Source organism: Saccopteryx bilineata, chromosome 5 (assembly GCF_036850765.1).
Source record: "Saccopteryx bilineata isolate mSacBil1 chromosome 5, mSacBil1_pri_phased_curated, whole genome shotgun sequence".
In the NCBI taxonomy this organism is placed as follows: Eukaryota; Metazoa; Chordata; class Mammalia; order Chiroptera; family Emballonuridae; genus Saccopteryx; species Saccopteryx bilineata.
This window is the reverse complement of record NC_089494.1, coordinates 262,377,640-262,394,325: the sequence shown is the minus strand read 5'-3', so window position 1 is coordinate 262,394,325 and position 16,686 is coordinate 262,377,640. Positions and strand designations below refer to the sequence as shown.

The following is a 16,686-nucleotide window of genomic DNA, read 5'->3' as shown; positions in this document are numbered from 1 at the left end:
TGGCCGGTTGGCTCAGTGGTAGAGTGTTGGCCTGGCGTGCGGGAGTCCCGGGTTCAATTCCCAGCCAGGGCACACAGAAGCAGCGCCCATCTGCTTCTCCACTCCTCCCCCTCTCCTTCCTCTCTGTCTCTCTCTTCTCCTCCGGCAGCCGAGGCTCCATTGGAGTAAAGTTTGCCCGGGCGCTGAGAATGGCTCTGTGGCCTCTGCCTCAGGCGCTAGAACGGTTCTGGTTGCAACAGAGCGATGCCCCGGATGGGCAGAGCATTGCCCAGGCTGGATCCCGGTCATGTGGGAGTCTGACTGCCTCCCCGTTTCCAACTTAAGAAAAAGGAAAAAAAAAGTAACGTGACCAATGACAATTCAGAGAAGTTAGAAACCTGCTGGTCAGTGTTTATGCAGGCTGTGCAGAGTAAGAAGGTTACAGTATTCAGGAAAGTTCCCCGAGACCTACGCATGGGAATGCTCCCTGCAGCCCTGCGTTCTGCAACGGCCGCCTGGAGGCCCACCCCACGAGCTAGTTATAAAACCTCTGGCACGTTCCTACAATGGAACTCTGGGACCATAAAAGCAGCAGTGACGTAGATCTATCTGTACCTGAAGCAGATCTGCGTGTGCCGATAAGAAAAGCACCCCAGACACAAGGTTTAGTGTTTACTTAAGCACGGAACACTCTCCACCTGACCCCACTTTGTACAAGCACAGGCATACTTGTTTTTCTATGACACCAAGGACACTTACCAGTGGTTTTTTCAAGAGTAGTACAGGGTTGGAAGATAGGTGAAGGTGATAAACTTTTTCATCTTATAATTTACTTTTTTGTATTTTTGTAGCACGTATTTTTTTAAAAGTAGGCTTTACAATTATTTATATTCAAAACAACGTTTTAATAATACAAAGTATACTTTAACAGACTAAAATTAAGCTTTACATTTTATAAAAACAAGAAACTCCTTAGGTGATACTAGCAAAAAATGATTAACAAAGCTACAATCAATACTCAATTATTTAAGGTGGTAACCAAAGAAAGCAGCGGCAAGTCACCACCATCACCAAAAACAAAGGGTCTAAAATGTGTCAATCCAACGTCAACTTCCTCTCAATTAAAATCTTCAGGGAAGATGCAAACAAGAAGCAAAATGTTAATCAGACACTGGAGAAAAAACTAGTAACTAAAGAAAAATAGCAAAAAGCTTGAGAAAAATCCCCCAAACTGGACAATTTTGTAATACTAGTTATATACTGGCTATTAAGATTCCAAAGGTGCTCAAGAAAATGTAATTGAGCGAGAAACAAACTCCCGGTTGAAAGGGCAGATGAACCCCCCCCCACGTTCTACCTGCCCCCCTATTATTGAGGTAACAGCCATTCCCCCCACCGCACCGGGCCCACCCCACCAAAAACATTCTGGAAACACACTGGGACACATCTCTTTACACTTATTTACCTCGGGTATTTCTTCTCCACAGGGGCCGACTCATCTTCCAGTCTGCACTGAGCGACCGCTCTCCTGCACCGGCACCATCAAGATGCCAGGCGCACAGTGTCCAGGCTCACTCCATGGTCATGAGAGAATCACACGCACACACACAGACACACAGCTCCTTCCTTCATCACTCCGGCTAGAAACACACGCAGAGCAACATATGATCAAGCATTCTTGCAATTATTAATTTTCTAACTGGTTTATTGCCTTTATTTCTAATACAGGTACTAGTTTAATCGCTGGCCTAGTCCTCTCATCCCCAAACCTTTGGGACAAGTTCTAAGAGCAAGTCATTCGGAATAGGTAGATTTCCAATGATCTTTTTAAAAGCTCATAATCATAAGTATGTCAATGTATGTTAAACAGCAAGCAATACATATTCTTATGTTGCTGCAGGTAGGAAATTCCACATTATTTCAGAACCAACAGATATCACTTTTTAAAGTCTCTGGCTACACCCTGTTAATAAATAACGCACATAAACTAAAACATAGTCACTGCATATTGAATTGAAAGTTTCCAGATGAGAGCTGGTTTTCCTCCCCTGTCTTCTCCCTCTCCAACTGAGGGTAGGACTGCCCAGCAGGAAGGCAGACACTGAAGCCCACGGAGAAAGCTTGGCTCAGGGAAAAAGTCTTGGAGACGATGTCATAAACAGCTTTTCAATTTTGACAGTCATTCCAAAGACTAAACAGGGAGGCTCTACTACTTAATAAATTAATTCAAGGTATAAGATTAAAGTGGAAACATCTGCTTTAATGAAAATTAACATACAGCGTAAAATCTGACAATTCCATTTTCCACTGACTGTTAGCCACATGGGGGGAAAAAAGACCTGAGTCACCTCCAGTTAGGTTTGCCTGTCTTCAGAATAATGTCGGCCACCATCATGAATCTGCTTGTGCAAAAATCCTCTCCAACCAACTGCTCACTTTTCTGCTTGTTCTCAAAACTAACGAAAGAACAGAGCAGTTGGAGAGACCAGATGATTTTTCTGCTTTACACACAAGCACCAGAAATCAAGCCATGTACACGGCTACAGTAAACCAGCACAAGCTGTCTAACCCATCAACTTATCCAACCACTAGAGTTCTCCACACCTGCTCCAACGAACAGCCACAACCTGCCACTTACTGAGCACTTACTAGGTGCCGGGCCCTGTTCTGTGTCACGTCAATGGATTCAAGAAGCTCTCATAGAAAGCCACTCCGATCGTACTCGTCCTCCCTTCTGCTGAAATCAGAGACTACAGAATGAATGAGTTAATTCAAACATTCAGTGAATAAGCACTATGTACAAGGTTATGTAGTACATTAGAGGGAATCAGCAATGGCAAGATTTTCCTCTCTTCCCCAGGTCAGTTTATAATCCACAAAAGACCTCCATGTAAAGACTTAACCAAAAAGTCATAGGGAAAAAATAGCTAACTGGAGGTGCCAGTCAAGCACTGTGTGGGAGAGGAATAATGAGGAGTTAATTCTGCAAATTAGGGGAAGCTCCTTTCATAGAAGTAGAAGTATTAAAGCCAAACCTTCAGCATTAAGGATTTTGACAGAAAGAAAAAGGCAGAAAGGACAGTTCAGAATAAGGAAATTGTACAACCAACCATGAAAATGGCCAGAGGTCTAGTACTGAATCACAAGGTGACAGAGAGGGAGGTAGTAAAATATCAAGCTCAAGGTTAGAATGAGGCCAGATGGCACAGGTCTTAGTATGATTTCCCAACCCTTTAACATCAATTCTCAACCAAAGCCAGGTGGTGCTGCCTCCAAGGTGAAATCTTGGTGGGAGTCGGCCTGCTGGCAGAACGAGGGCATATCCCTCAGGTGTGATGGAATGGGGGCCATCTCGAGAACCTCTGGTGTACACTTAGGGGAGGGTATGCTATGATCTGACTCTCATGTCAAAATCTTTCTGGTGAAAGAGCACAGGAGGACCGGAGAGATTAGAGACAGGGAAGTCACTCAGCAGGCCACAGCACAGCCCACGTAAGGGCTGCCAAGAGCCTGCGGAGGGCAGGGCGGAGGAGCCCAGGATGACCGAGCAGATGCCCGGAGGCAGACCTGGTGAAGAGATCTCGGCAAGAAAGAGAAGGCTCCAAAAGTTCCCAGCCCAGGTCGAGAGAAGGATGAATGTGCTGTGAAATAAGACATCTCATTACCTCACATCTGAACAAAGCAGAGCCGCTTTAACTGACACTACACAGCAAAAAATAGCACAGACAAGGCTGTTCTCATTTCACAGAATGAAGAAACTAAAGTCCAAGAGAGATGTAACCGACGTGCCCGCAGCAACCAGGGGTGCGTGCTGAGCCAGGACACAAACCCGAGTCCTCCAAATACAGGGCTAGTGTTTTTTAAACAAGCCCCCCCCCAAATGCAGATTACTTTTTAATGAGTATAATGAATCTTTTATTAAAATCCATGCAATCTGCTGGGAGTATAGTTATATTTCAAAGGTAAGAAATATGTTAAAACTGTACTCTGGTTCCCTCCACCCAAGAGATGAGGCGCAGCAACTGCTCAGCCAGCAGAGCGCGCTCAGGGACCCTGAATGGTTAGACAGACGAGGTGCTTGTGTCCATTTTGTATAAAGATCCTACCTGGTATCATGTGAGAGGCTAAAACAATGGAGAAGAAATGTTCTAAGTACTGTGTTAACGACTATCTTCAACACGGTATCCCTGCATTTCAAATGTGGCTGGTACTGATGACCGTTAATAACATAGCTACTTCGTAAGAATGATGTACTACACAGGCAGATTCCAGTCTTTACTGAGCAAACATTTGATACGTTCCGGTTTAAACTCCCGAGCAAGGTGTTGAGGGTAAAATGACACACAGCTACAGTTTCGCATACACAATACAACATGATGTTGGCAATAATGGAAGTAAAAATAGAGGGTTAGGGCCGCAGAAATGAATAGTTCATTTTCACAGGATTTCCAAAGGGCTCCAGAAAGGACATAAAATCAGAGGTGGAATTTTAAAAACTGGAGGCGATGAGAGTGAGACAGGGCCTTCAATCAGAGCAAAGACCAGAAGGAGCAAAGAAAAGCAGCAGCTTGGCACGTCCCGAGAACCCAGAGGAGCCCCGAGCAGCGGCGGCAGTGCAGGGGGAGAGGTGGGGGGGAGGACAGGTCCAGCCCAGAGACCACCCGGCCAGGAGGGGCTCTGAATGTGATGCTGGCGGCCCTGATTCCAGTCTCTGGTCTCCAACCAGCAGGCAGTCTCAGAAGCTTTCCCAGCCAGACCCTGGCAAGATGGGATCTGAGTTTCAGAAAGAGGGCCCTGGCAGCCAGACAGGAAGAGGCAGAGAGGAGCCTGAAGACAGCGCCTTCAGCCAAGAAAGGAATCTGAAGCTCTGACACACTGGCATCAATTTAATATTTTAAAAGGGGCTGAATGTTGCTAGATTTCCCATCTCCCCTCACTTGACCATCCCAGCCATCCTGAGACAGGAATCACCATTATTCCCATTTCACAGATAAGAAACTGGCCCAGAGACCATTAACTGCTCAGAGTGTAATGCTGCTAAAACAGAGAGAACCCAGGCTCAGTACTTTTCCACGCTGGGACAATTTTTTTTAATCTATTACTTTTGGAAAGTACTACCATAAAAGCAGAGTGATCTATACTATCACTAAACAAGTGCTAAAGATCCATGTAAATTTCCTAAATGTTTGCAACTTGTGTAACAAGTAAGCTAATTACCCTTAAAACAGTTACAGATCTGCTTCCTGTTATTGCTATGTTAAAGACCTGTACTTTAACAAACAAACAAACAAACCTGTACCTCTAATTCTACTTGCTATGGAGTTAACTATTTAAGAGAAGAATTCTGCCCTTCCGTCAATGTTCCAGTGGCCGAATTGGCATTTCACTGATGAAACAGGTTTGGTAGAAACCATAATACGTTGCCCAAACTGAAGCAGTCAACTTCTGGAATTATTAAACATTCAATTATTTAGCAGGGACAGTAATTGAATCTAGAAAGCTATAAGAGGTGACTGCAAGGAGCTTACCTACAGGTATGCAAAGGCACAAATTCAGAAACTGTTTGCCACAAAGGAATAGCAGAGAGAACGAGACCCATTTAAGAATGTATCCATCCAAAAAAATAACTGATGAGAGAATCTCTGACCTTCAGGATGCAGAGTGGTAGATGTTTTTCCTCTTTAAATTCAAAGTCTATAAAATGATCAAGGCGTTCTGGCACGGGTCTTACACGACAGAGCAGAAATGGAGCTCAAAGGTTTGAGTGCACAGTTCTATTCACAGCACCTATGACCCAAAACTGCTTTTCCACCCCCCAACTCAACAATCTTCTACCACCGTTTTTGGCTTTTTTTGTTTTTAAACGAACAAAGACCCAACGACACAAAACCCCCTTCTCAGGAACTTGGACGAAGTATCCCCACCCAGGCCATTATGAGCAGGAGCCGCATTGAGTTAAATCGTTCCGACGAACCGCATGCCCTCCGCTCCGCGTATCTCCTCCTATCCTTTCTCCTAGGCTGAGTCTCCAGAGCTTGCCTACGGAGGACAGAAACTGAGAGGTGGTGAAAAGCAAGTCAAAAGCCGGCTTGGCCACGACGTGAGGGTCCGCTACCAGGAATGCGCAGGCGCGGTCAGGAGCGCACCTCCGGCCGCACGCTCAGTCCTAGAGCAGGACGCAGCATTTCCCCCGCGACAGACACACCGCGCTGCTCGGGCGGAGAGCTCCGAGAGGCCGCCCCGGACGCGTGGGCTCGGGAGCCAGAAGGGTTAGGACCGCCTGCGCCGCCGTCGCGGCGGCGAATGACTTTGTGGGCCTGTCATTCCTGCCGCAGGCGGCCGTAACCTTCGCCAAACCTTGTGCCGCGCCCGCCCGGCCCCGCCCCGCCTCCCCCCGCGCGCCGCGCCACAGGCCCGCGCGCCCGTCAGTCAGCGCCGGCCCCGCCCCCAGCCTGGCCCCTCCCCCGCCGGCAGTTTCCCTTCTCGGGCCCCTAAAGGACAATGCTGGAGGGGAGGGGGCAGCGCAGCGAGCGCCCACCCGCCGGCCGGCCACTCCAGGAATCCCGCCCGCCGCCCGCCGCCCGCCGCCCGCCGCCCGCCCGGGGCTCCGCGCCCTAGCCCTATGTCCGGCTCCCGCCTCGCCTCACCCCCAAAGAGCCGCTCCCAGCGCCGCGACACCGGCCCATTGTGCGGACTCATCGTCCGCTCCCCTGCTCGGCCGGAGTGCGGCTGCAAGCCGGACCCGGGGCGCGGGCGCCCGAGCCTGCAACCCACCGCACGCCGAGGCCGGGGCCGGGCCGGGGTTCTCGCGGAGCCCGCGGCTTACGGGGCGACCCAGCCTCCCTCTGGCCGGCCCCAGAGTCCCCTCGGCGGCGGCGGCGCGCCTGGTCCACGCCCGCTCGGCCGCGGGGCCGCCGCCCGCCCGCCCCGGCCTCCTCCATTACCTGCCGAGCGGCGCGGCGGCTGGCGGCGGCGCCTCCTCTTCCTCCGAGGGCTCCGAGCGGCTGCCGAGCGCCGGGCGGCCCTGGCCTGCGCCTTACGTAAAGCGGCGGCGGCTCCGGCGCCACTCGCGGAGGGCGGGAGGCGGCGCGCCGCGGCCGCTCCGCTCCGTTACCCGGCAACTGGCCTCAGCGCCCCGCCAACCGGGCGCGCTCCATATCCTTCCGCCCAGGCGCCGGGATTACATCAGCGCCGGCCGCCCCGCCCCGGCCCCGCCCCTCCGGCCGGCCGCAGGGCTGCGGGATAGGGAGGGCGCGCGGAGCACCGGGGCTGCGGCGGGATCCGGGAGCCGGCCCAGGAGCCGGGCGCCGCGGGGAGGTTGGAGGGCTGGAAGCCCACTCTGTGTGCCAGGCGTCGGAGCGGAAACGACACCCCCCCTACATACGAAGGGGCTCGTGCCAAAGCACCTAAACTCTGCCGCCTCCCCGACCCCCGATCCGGGGAATGGGGCTCGACTTGCCTCTCCCCACCCGCGGTCTGGTGCAGCCCCCGCCTTCCCGGGCGCACGCTCCACCTGTCTGCACCCTCTGTTCGCTGCGTCGTGGGATGGCTGGAGTGAGCTGTTTAAAATAAAGACTTTAAAACACACACACAGAAGACAGGCTAGAGAAATGTAACGTGGTTCTTTATTAAGTAAGCAAAAATAAATTCTGGAAGATTCGGAAGTGTGCACTAACCTTTTAATCATCCTTTTCTTACCACCCACTCTCTACATGTCATTCTTAGGCCTGTCCCAAAAAAGGAAATCCTGAGGTATAACAGGAACCAGAGAGGAAGGAACCGGGAGATTACCTACTTATAAAGAGAAGCTGGGTTCCGAGTGGGAGCAACGTGCCAGGGGTCATTATTTACTTATTTCTTTATTGAGCGCCCACTGTGTGTCAGGCACTGCGCTTTTCTGTGCAGAACTTGTGAACAAAGTTCCCGTAGCAGCTCCCAGGCTCTTGGGAAAAGCAAACCTATGGGCTGGGTGGGGACATAGTGGACACGATAGCTGCTCCGGGCTGGAGGGACGGACCACCGTGGAGAGCTGTCCTTTACACACCACCTACTCCTGGGTCTGAGCATTGTCACCCCCATTTCACAGGTGAGGAAGCTGAGGCTCAAAGGAAGTGATTTCACCTGAGCCTTGCTGGTGGTGAGTAGGCAAGATTTTCTGACTTCTCTAGGCCACACTGCCTCTTGCAGGAGGCAAGGTTTGATCCCAGGCTCCTAGCTCTGAGGTCTGGGATCTTTTCCTTTACGCAGTTCTCTCCAGCCTTGCTCAGTTTTAGTTTCCGAGTGTTCATCTCAGTTGAACAGTATCTCATCGTAAATCACAGTGCATTCATTCAATCACTATCTTCTGAACACCTGTTGTAGGCCTGGCTGGATGCCAGGCAGGGGTGGCCCTACCTTTTTGGAAATCAGACTCTGAAGAGAGAGGAAGAGGATGAAAGGGTGTGGGAGGCCTGACCTGTGGTGGTGCAGTGGATAAAGTGTTGACCTGGAACACTGAGGTTGCCGGTTCGAAACCTTGCACTTGTCTGGGCAAGGCACATATGGGAGTTGATGCTTCCTGCCCCCCCCCCCTTTCTCTCTCCTCTCTAAAATGAATAAATAAAAAGAAAAAAGAAAAGAATGGGTGTGGGAAATCCAAGGTGATCTGGGAGCAAAGGAGGGGCAACTAGTGGAACTTGAGAGACCCAGGTGCCCCCAGAACTGGGATTCATAAACTAGTAAAAGGCCCCTCCACTATATATATATTATATATATATATATTATATATGGGATTTACATATATATATGGAATTTACAAAGTTAAAACTTTTAATTTTTCCACACTGATAACATTGTTGTCATCAACGCTCATCATTTTTTGAAGGGACTTATTAACAGCAAAAAAGAACCCCACAAAAAAGTGTATCTCGCCTAACCAGGTGGTGGCGCAGTGGATAGAGCATTGGACTGGAATATGGAAGACCCAGGTTCAAGACCCCGAGGTTGAGCAAAAAGCTCACCAGCTTGAGCCCAAGGTCGCTGGCTCAAGCAAGGGGTCACTCAGTCTGCTGAAGGCCCACAGTCAAGGCACATATGAGAAAGCAATCAATGAAAAACTAAGGTGTTGCAACGCGCAACGAAAAACTAATGATTGATGCTTCTCATCTCTCCGTTCCTCTCTGTCTGTCCCTGTCTATCCCTCTCTCTGACTCTCTCTGTCTCTGGAAAAAAAAAAAAAAAACAAGAAAAAAAAACAGTGTATCTCAGATAGTCTCAGAAGAAAGGAAACAGTTGATAATTTTATATAGCCACACACAGATTACAGAATGAAACTGTCATGATTACTTTGTTTCCTTAACAGTATAGCCCCCTGTCTAGGTTGTTTGCTTTGATAAAAGTCCTGGAAGGTTGGCTGACCCCAGCCTCAGGGCCTTTGCACTTATCACTTCCTGTTCACAGAACCCTCTCTCCCTAGTTCTTTCCAGAGCTGGCTCCTTCCTGTTCGAGTTTCCCCAACAAGGTCACCTGCTTGGAGACGCCTTCCCTGATTCCTAGTTTAGGGTGGCTACCCTTCCCAGTCATATGGCCACCACACTGTTTTGTTTTCTATCCACAACTCTCTTCAGTATCTGGAATCATCTTGGTTGTATGTTAAGATAACCAGTAAGATCCCCAGGGAGTGCAAAGGAGGCCCAAGGAGGCTGGCATGAAAGCCCAGTTGGCGTGGAAGCAGAAGAGTCCCACATCAGGATTTTCTAAAGAGAAACCGTCTGGGTCTCTGTGTGTGTCCATGAACATTCATTTCTCCAGGCTCAGGACCACCTATCACAGCTCTTTAACCACGGAAGGAGGGCGAGGCAGTGACAGGGGAAACATGACCACCTCCAGTGCCCTCTGACTTGGATGGTGTGGGTGCCAGCTGGGGCAATGGTTTACAACGGCGTGTGTGCATGCGTGGTGAACAGCGACCTAGGCTGGATCTGGGATGCTTTGTAAAGCACATGCCAACCAGCAGTTAGAAAGTAGGGACCAGACCTTCTTGGCTCGGTGATCTTGGATCTATACATAATCTCCCTCTCTGGGCCTCAGTTTTCCCATCTACACAGCAAGGAATTTAAGCAAGAAGGTTTTAAATCTCCTCCTGTTCTCCCCCAAAGGTGCCCCTCCTTTGCTCCCTGTGAACTTTGAAAACAAAATTTCAACGAAGCTGCACTTTAATAAAAGGGGGAGGCGGTGGGGGGGGGAGTGCAGGAGGTATATGGGAACCCTCTGTACTTTCTGCTTTATTCTGCTGTGAACCTTAAGCAGTTCTAAAAAAATAAAGTCTGGCTTTAAAAAACAAAAGAGCATGTAGAAACCTCAGCTATCATCCAACACTAACAATACCAGCTCATTCACTGACCTCCAGCTGCACACCCGGTGCCGTCCTCGGTTATCCCCACCCCCACGATAGCCTCCGGGAAATCATCCCCATCTGCAGTTAGAGACCCTGAGGCTCTGGAGAGGTTAGGTGGCTTGACCCCGGCCACGCTGCTACTAGGTGGCAAGCAGCAGGATTTGATTGCAGCCCTGCTCTGGCCACTATGCCACACTGTTTCACTCAAGCCTACACTGAGTCAACTGTTAAATCATGTCCCGATAAGAACCTCCACCAGAGACGCTCCCATTGGCTCCCCAGGGGACCAACACCCTCATTTAGGAGTCTAACCGGTCATCTCAGCTTGGACACTGTCGGTCAAGGCAGTCAGCTAACCTCTGAAGGCCAGCAGCTCTCCTGCAGGTCCTTCCTCTCTGCAGCCCTGCATTCCTCTCAGGAGCAGTAAATACCACTCCAGCATGTGAAGAGCTAAGGTCAAGCCTCTGACACAGCCTCACAGCCTGGCCTTGAGGAGCTCAGTGACCTTCACAGGGCTTCCGAGTATCTGACATGATGGAGAGAGAATGGAGCTGTCCTGGTCGGTCGGTTGTATTCAGGGCCAGATGAGATCGGAGCGGTGGTGTCCTCCACAGACGCTAAGATGCCGTGTAAACGTCAAGTCTCATAGTTGTCCTTTCAGATTTGTTCCAGGGGCTGATGACTTTTCCCCTCACTCCTCTCCCTCCGCCCCGATCCACGGAAGCCGGCCACGCTCGAGGGAGGGTAGTGTGATGGTTAAGCACGCAGACCGGACCACTGGGTTGAAGCTGGGGTCCACCTCTTATTAGGTTGCCGACACGATAAGATATTGAGCCTCTCGGTTTCCTCACCCGTAAATGGCAACATAATATTAGTATTTACCTGAGGGGGTTGTCATGAGGGGCACAAAGGAATCCATGCAGGAGGTCAGAGCGGTGCCCGGCACACAGTAAACACTCAACAAATGCCTGCCCTCCTTATGTGGCTCCCACCCTGCCCCGCCTCAGGTCCCCCCTCCCTCCGTCCTTCCTGGCGCCTCCACTTCGGCCCACTCGCCAGGCACCTGGACAGCTCCACCCACTCAGCAGCCCGCACTACCACAAAGGCAGAAGGACACACACGTCTCCCTGCTCCACTGACCTATCTCCCAGGCCGCAGACCGGCCACCTGCACTTGTCGGCTCCAGCATGTCCACAGGTGGCTCACCCAGCCAGCGCCCCTGTGCCCATCTCTGTTTCAGGGCACTGCCCCCTGCCCTCTGCTGAGCTAGTGCCCCACGCACTGCCCTACTGCCCTACTGAATCAGCTTCTGAAGTGGACGTGCAGTCGCCTTCTGACGTCATAGAGCCTGGGTGTGGGTGTGGCGCTGCTGCCTGGCCGCTATGCAACCTTTACCGAGTTACTGCCCCTCTCTGGTCTGGCTTCCAGGTCTCTGAAATAGAAACAACCAGAGCTCCCTCTCTTGATTTAGCTCCCAGGATATGAAGCCCCTCCCAACGTGGAGAGAATCCTCCCACCTGGTGAAACTAGGTGCGAAGCAAGGTTGACACTTTCTCAGCAGGAGCCTGAAGGCTGGGCGCTGACCATACCTCCCTCACGAACTCCTGCCCTCAGCCCTGATGGCTTCTCACTATGGATGACATGAATCTATTCCTGAGGCTTCATCTGCACTACTCTTCTCTCCCATAGTCAGGAGTACCTGCACTGGGGCAATCGGCATGCTACGGGCCTGGAAGTGATTCCTAATCAAGAGATTAAACCGTGAGCTTAGCCTCCCAGTAGCTGGTCAGCGGCCAGGCCTTCCCTGGGAGAGGATGTTCCATCAAGGTGATATTGAGGGTCCGGAGCAGGTGAGCCGGAGGGAGTCATCCCCACATCTCCAGCAAAGGGGCTCCCCCACTGCAGTGCCAAGAGGGGGAGCCAGGAAAGGCACAAGAGGGAATGCTGGTCAGAGAAGTTCCCATCACTGAGAACCTGGGCTGGGCTCAGACCCTCTCCATTTGCCTCCACATCTTGGGCCAGACCCGTTCTTTCTGGTGCACAGCATGGGGTAGATCCCAGCCAGGCAAGGACAAGAAATTGGCCCTTTCCTTCCCACCACCAAGCGCACAGGGCTCTTATAAAAGGCACTGGTGTGCCTGATTCACACCTCACAAGCACGCGTGCGCCATCGCTGTCTCCCGTCAGGGGCCTGAGGGGATCTAACGAAGACCGTTTGGGGGGCCACACTGTCTCCTGGGGACGACATGAACATAAACAGAGGACTGATAGAGCCCCAAAAGAAGGAAGGCACACTGACCTCATGTTTTTTGGTCAGTAGCGCACAGCGGCTATAAAATGTACCCCAAACCAGGCAACTTAAAGTCTGTGTCCAGCAATGAGGGCTGAGCAGGGGAGATGTTGAGGGGAATGCGGGGGTGGGGGGATGCAATCGGGGTGACGCTAGAATCTATGTAAACACAATAAATTAAATTAAAAAATCACTTAAAATAAAAAAATGAAAATAAATGAAGACTGAAAGTCTGAAACCAAGGGGACAGCAGGGTGTGCTCCCCGTGAAGGCTCGGGGCGGGGGGGGGGGTCCAGGCCTCTCCTGTGTGTCTGCTGTCCACCAGCCTCTCCTATGTGTCTGCTGTCCACCAGCCACCCGTGGCATCCCACAGCTTGTTGATGCCTTGCTGCAGTCTCTGCTGCCATTGTCACATGGCTGTCTTTCCCCTATTTCTCTCCTTTTTTTTTTTTTATAAAGACACCAGTCATATTGCATTAGGGCCCACCCTAACCTCAGGATGACCTCATCTGAACTAATTACATCTGCAAAGACCCTGTTTCCAAATAAGGTCATGGAGGTACTGGGGGGGGACAAGACTTCCACATATCTTTCTTGGAGGGATGCAGTTCAACCCACACTACCTACCTTGTGTTTAGCCTTGCATATTATACATACCATCTTGTTTAATCCTGCAAAGAAGGGAGGGGCCATTATTATCTTTGCCTCTCAGATGGGGAAACTGAGGCTCAGAGAATGGAAGTGATTTTCACAAGTTCACAGTCCAGCTGCTATGTGCTCGGGCCAGGAATCAAAGCGGGGTCGCCATCAGCCCCAAATTCACTTTTCTTCCCTCCAGCCTCCTATCCATTTATCCAGCAAAACTTTTCTGAGCACAGTCTGACGGGCACCGTCGGGACTCTCAGTAGGCACTGGTAAGAAAAACAAGCATGGCTCCATGGAACCTGCAATCTAAGTGACGATGCAGACTGACTATAAAAAGTTTTTAAATATATCATTACTAACTGTGATAAATGCCACAAGAAGGAACAAACAGGAGGCATCTGCTTAGCTATGGTGTTAGCAAAAGGCTTCTCTGAGGAAGTGATATTCGGGTTGAATCCTGAAGAATGAAAGGGACTCAGCTGTTCACAATCAGGAAGAAGGGATAGGTTGGGAGGAGTGGTAAGGTAGAAGAGTAGCATGTGCAAAGGTCCTGAGGCAGGAAAAGTCACCATGCACTGGGAAACCAAAAGCGCTTTAGCATGGCTAGAGAATTCCAGATGCCATTAGAGAGGTGGGGTGTGTCTGTGTGAGTGTAACAGAGTGCAGATCAAGCCAGGCCTTGTAGGCTATGGCAGAAAGTTTGGAATGTATTCATCGTGCAGATGGAAAATATGAATCCATGGCAAATATGCTGTGGAACAATCTGTTTACCAACTTGACCAGTTTGGCTTGAGCCCACGTGATGAGTTCTTGCCTATGAAGAGGTTTGCATGGATGCCAGGTCAGATCTCGTTCAGAAAGGACCATGAGGAAGCTCAGGAGTTAGCCCCTGGCTGTCTGGGGAGCCCAAGGCTCCAGGAGAAGGAGCCTGGGCTCTGGGCCTCACTTCCTGTGGGGCCCGAATGAGTTACGCCCTCTCTTGAGGCTCCTTCCTCCTCCCGGCAAAGCCGTCCGTTTTGTGTGCACTTTCGGAACCTCTGAAGGAGAAAAAGGAAGGTCTCTTTGGTCACCCTCTCCCCTTGGTTTCTAACTATACTGCTCACAAAAATGAGGGGTTCAGGGAACATGCAGAGACTCCAGTCCTCTCAGCCTTTTGGGCATTTTCCCAATGACTTAAAAGTTGGTTTTGCATCTCATTTGCATCATCAAACTGCTTTCTTTGACTCGTCATTTGCTTTTCTGATGTTCTTGTTTAATTAAGAAAAAATCAAATACTTCTTTTTTTTATCGCTTCATATTCACTTTGAAACGTCCCCTCATTTTTGTGAGCAGCGTATATCTCAGACTCCTGTGCTATTATTGCAAGTTTGTATAAAGCAAGGGCCAGACTCCGGCTGGCGCTGTCTGATGTCCGGTGGCCACTGAGCCCCGCACTCCTCAGCTGTAAGAGAGGGTTAATAATACATGCCCTGCGCAGAGAAGAAGCATTTGGAACCCTTGCTGCACCTGGAATTGCTCTCGGGTAAGGTCATACATATTTACACTGTTAGCAGCAGATGCTTTTACTGAGTACCTACTATGTACAGGTACTGTGCCAAGAACTTTCACCTCTATCACGTGTTTCAACCTCACCGGCCAACCCCATGAGCCCTCATTTTACAGGATGGGACTCGGAGAGGTGAAGTGACTTGTGCCAGGTCCCTGGGCCCAGCATCAGGACCCAGGCCATCCTCTCCCTTTCTGGCGCTCTTTAAAGAGCCATAGGTGTTCTGAGGTGGGACGGACCTTCTCAGGAGTGGTGAGCAACTTGTATGTGGACGGTTTGTGCGCAGACTGATCCCTTAGCTGAGAGACCCTGTAGGAGTTATGTAAGCACCTCGTACAGTCCGGACGGGAATCTCCAAGGACCCTCCAGCCCTGCGAGTTTGGGACGCTAAGATTGAAGTGCGTGTATTAAGCTACAGCCTGTGGAGGAGGCAAGGTGGGTGGTGGTATAAGTTAGAGTCTGGAGGCCTCTCAATCACTTTTGGATGTAACCCAGAGGCCGGGAAGCTCCTGAGGCCATTGTTGAGTCTCACAGATGAACCAGGTCACTGCGGAAACCCCATAAAAAGAGCAGGGGCTGGGGGCGGATGCTTTTCCAGGTCCTGTGCATACTGAAGCATACGCATAACGGAGCTTCCCTGCCTCAGTCCAGTCGGAAGTAAGATTGCGTTCATTCTGGGGTTCAGAGGACTGGCTCCTTCACTTGTCAGTTGCGAAAGCTTGGGCCAAGTCCCCGCCCCTCTCCGGGTCTTAGCTTTCTATCTGTAAGATAGGCGTGAGGATAATGGTATCCACCTGCTAGGTGGTTGTGGGCTTGGAGGGAAACAGTTAACCTATGGAAGTAAAATGCTTGCTCACTGTCTGGCACAGACACTGAGCCATAAGGAGATAATGTTTCCCAGGGCCTGCAGGAGGCTTTGTTTGGCTGGAAGAGAGTTTGCCTGGTGAGAGAACCAGTAGTTTCTATGGGAAATGCGTTCAAAAGGGAGCTGGGGTGTTAGACAGGAAGAAGGGTGACATGTGCTGGGTGCTGTGCCTGGTAACTTCCCCTTTTCTTTTCCCATCAGACCTTCCGTAAAACACATGAGTTTGGCAAAGCTTCTGGGATTAGATTTGACTTCCTTGGGGGCAGTAATGTGGGTTTCTCCTTCCTACCCTACTTGGTCTCATTTTAGCTGCCAGAGTGGTATGATCACTGACCACACACTGGATCATGTTACCCTCCTACCCCAAACCCTCCAGTGGTAACCTATGTCATGTACAATGAGAGTCAAAGTCCTTTACTCACGAGGCCCTCCTATAAGAATCTTGACCTGCTTTCACATCCCCTAATACCATGTGTGCTGTAGCCACATTGGCTTTTTGCTGTTCCCCAAATCTCTCTAGTCGGCCTCAGGACCTTTGCACTTGCTGTCCTCTCAACCTGTGATGCTCTTCTCTCACATACCTGCATGGTGACTTCCTTGCTGTTTTCAAGCTCGGATCAGAAGTTATGTGTATTAGTTTCTAGCGGCGGCTGTAACAAGTGGCCACAAACTGGGTGGCTTACAGCAACAGAAATTTATTCTCTCAGTTCCAGAGACCAGAAATCAAAGCATCATCAGGGTCACGCCCCCTCCAAAGAGGCTAAGGGGAAATCCTTTGTCTCTTCCAGCTTCTGATGGTTCTAGACATTCCTTGACTGGTGGCAGCATCCCTCTAATCACTGCCTTTGTGGTCTCTGGGCCTTCTCTGTGTGTCTGTGTCTCCTCTTCTGCCTCATATAAGGACACTTGTCATCGGATTTGGGGCCCATCCAGGATGATCTCAGCCTGACTTAATTACATCTGCAAAGACCCTTTTTTCCAATAAG

At 50.6% G+C, this 16,686-nt stretch overlaps 1 protein-coding gene across 2 annotated transcripts in view; it reads right to left on the bottom strand.

The window, feature by feature from the left end:
* KIAA0232 (KIAA0232 ortholog) overlaps positions 1-7,127 on the bottom strand; it is a 95,770-nt gene extending 88,643 nt beyond the window's left edge. The window contains exon 1 of one of the 2 annotated variants that reach the window (XM_066233299.1): positions 6,924-7,127. The gene's annotated coding sequence lies outside the window, so the exon portion shown is untranslated. The remainder of the gene's footprint in view (positions 1-6,923) is intronic. The other variant, XM_066233298.1, reaches the window with a different exon arrangement.
* Positions 7,128-16,686: the final 9,559 nt, after the last annotated feature.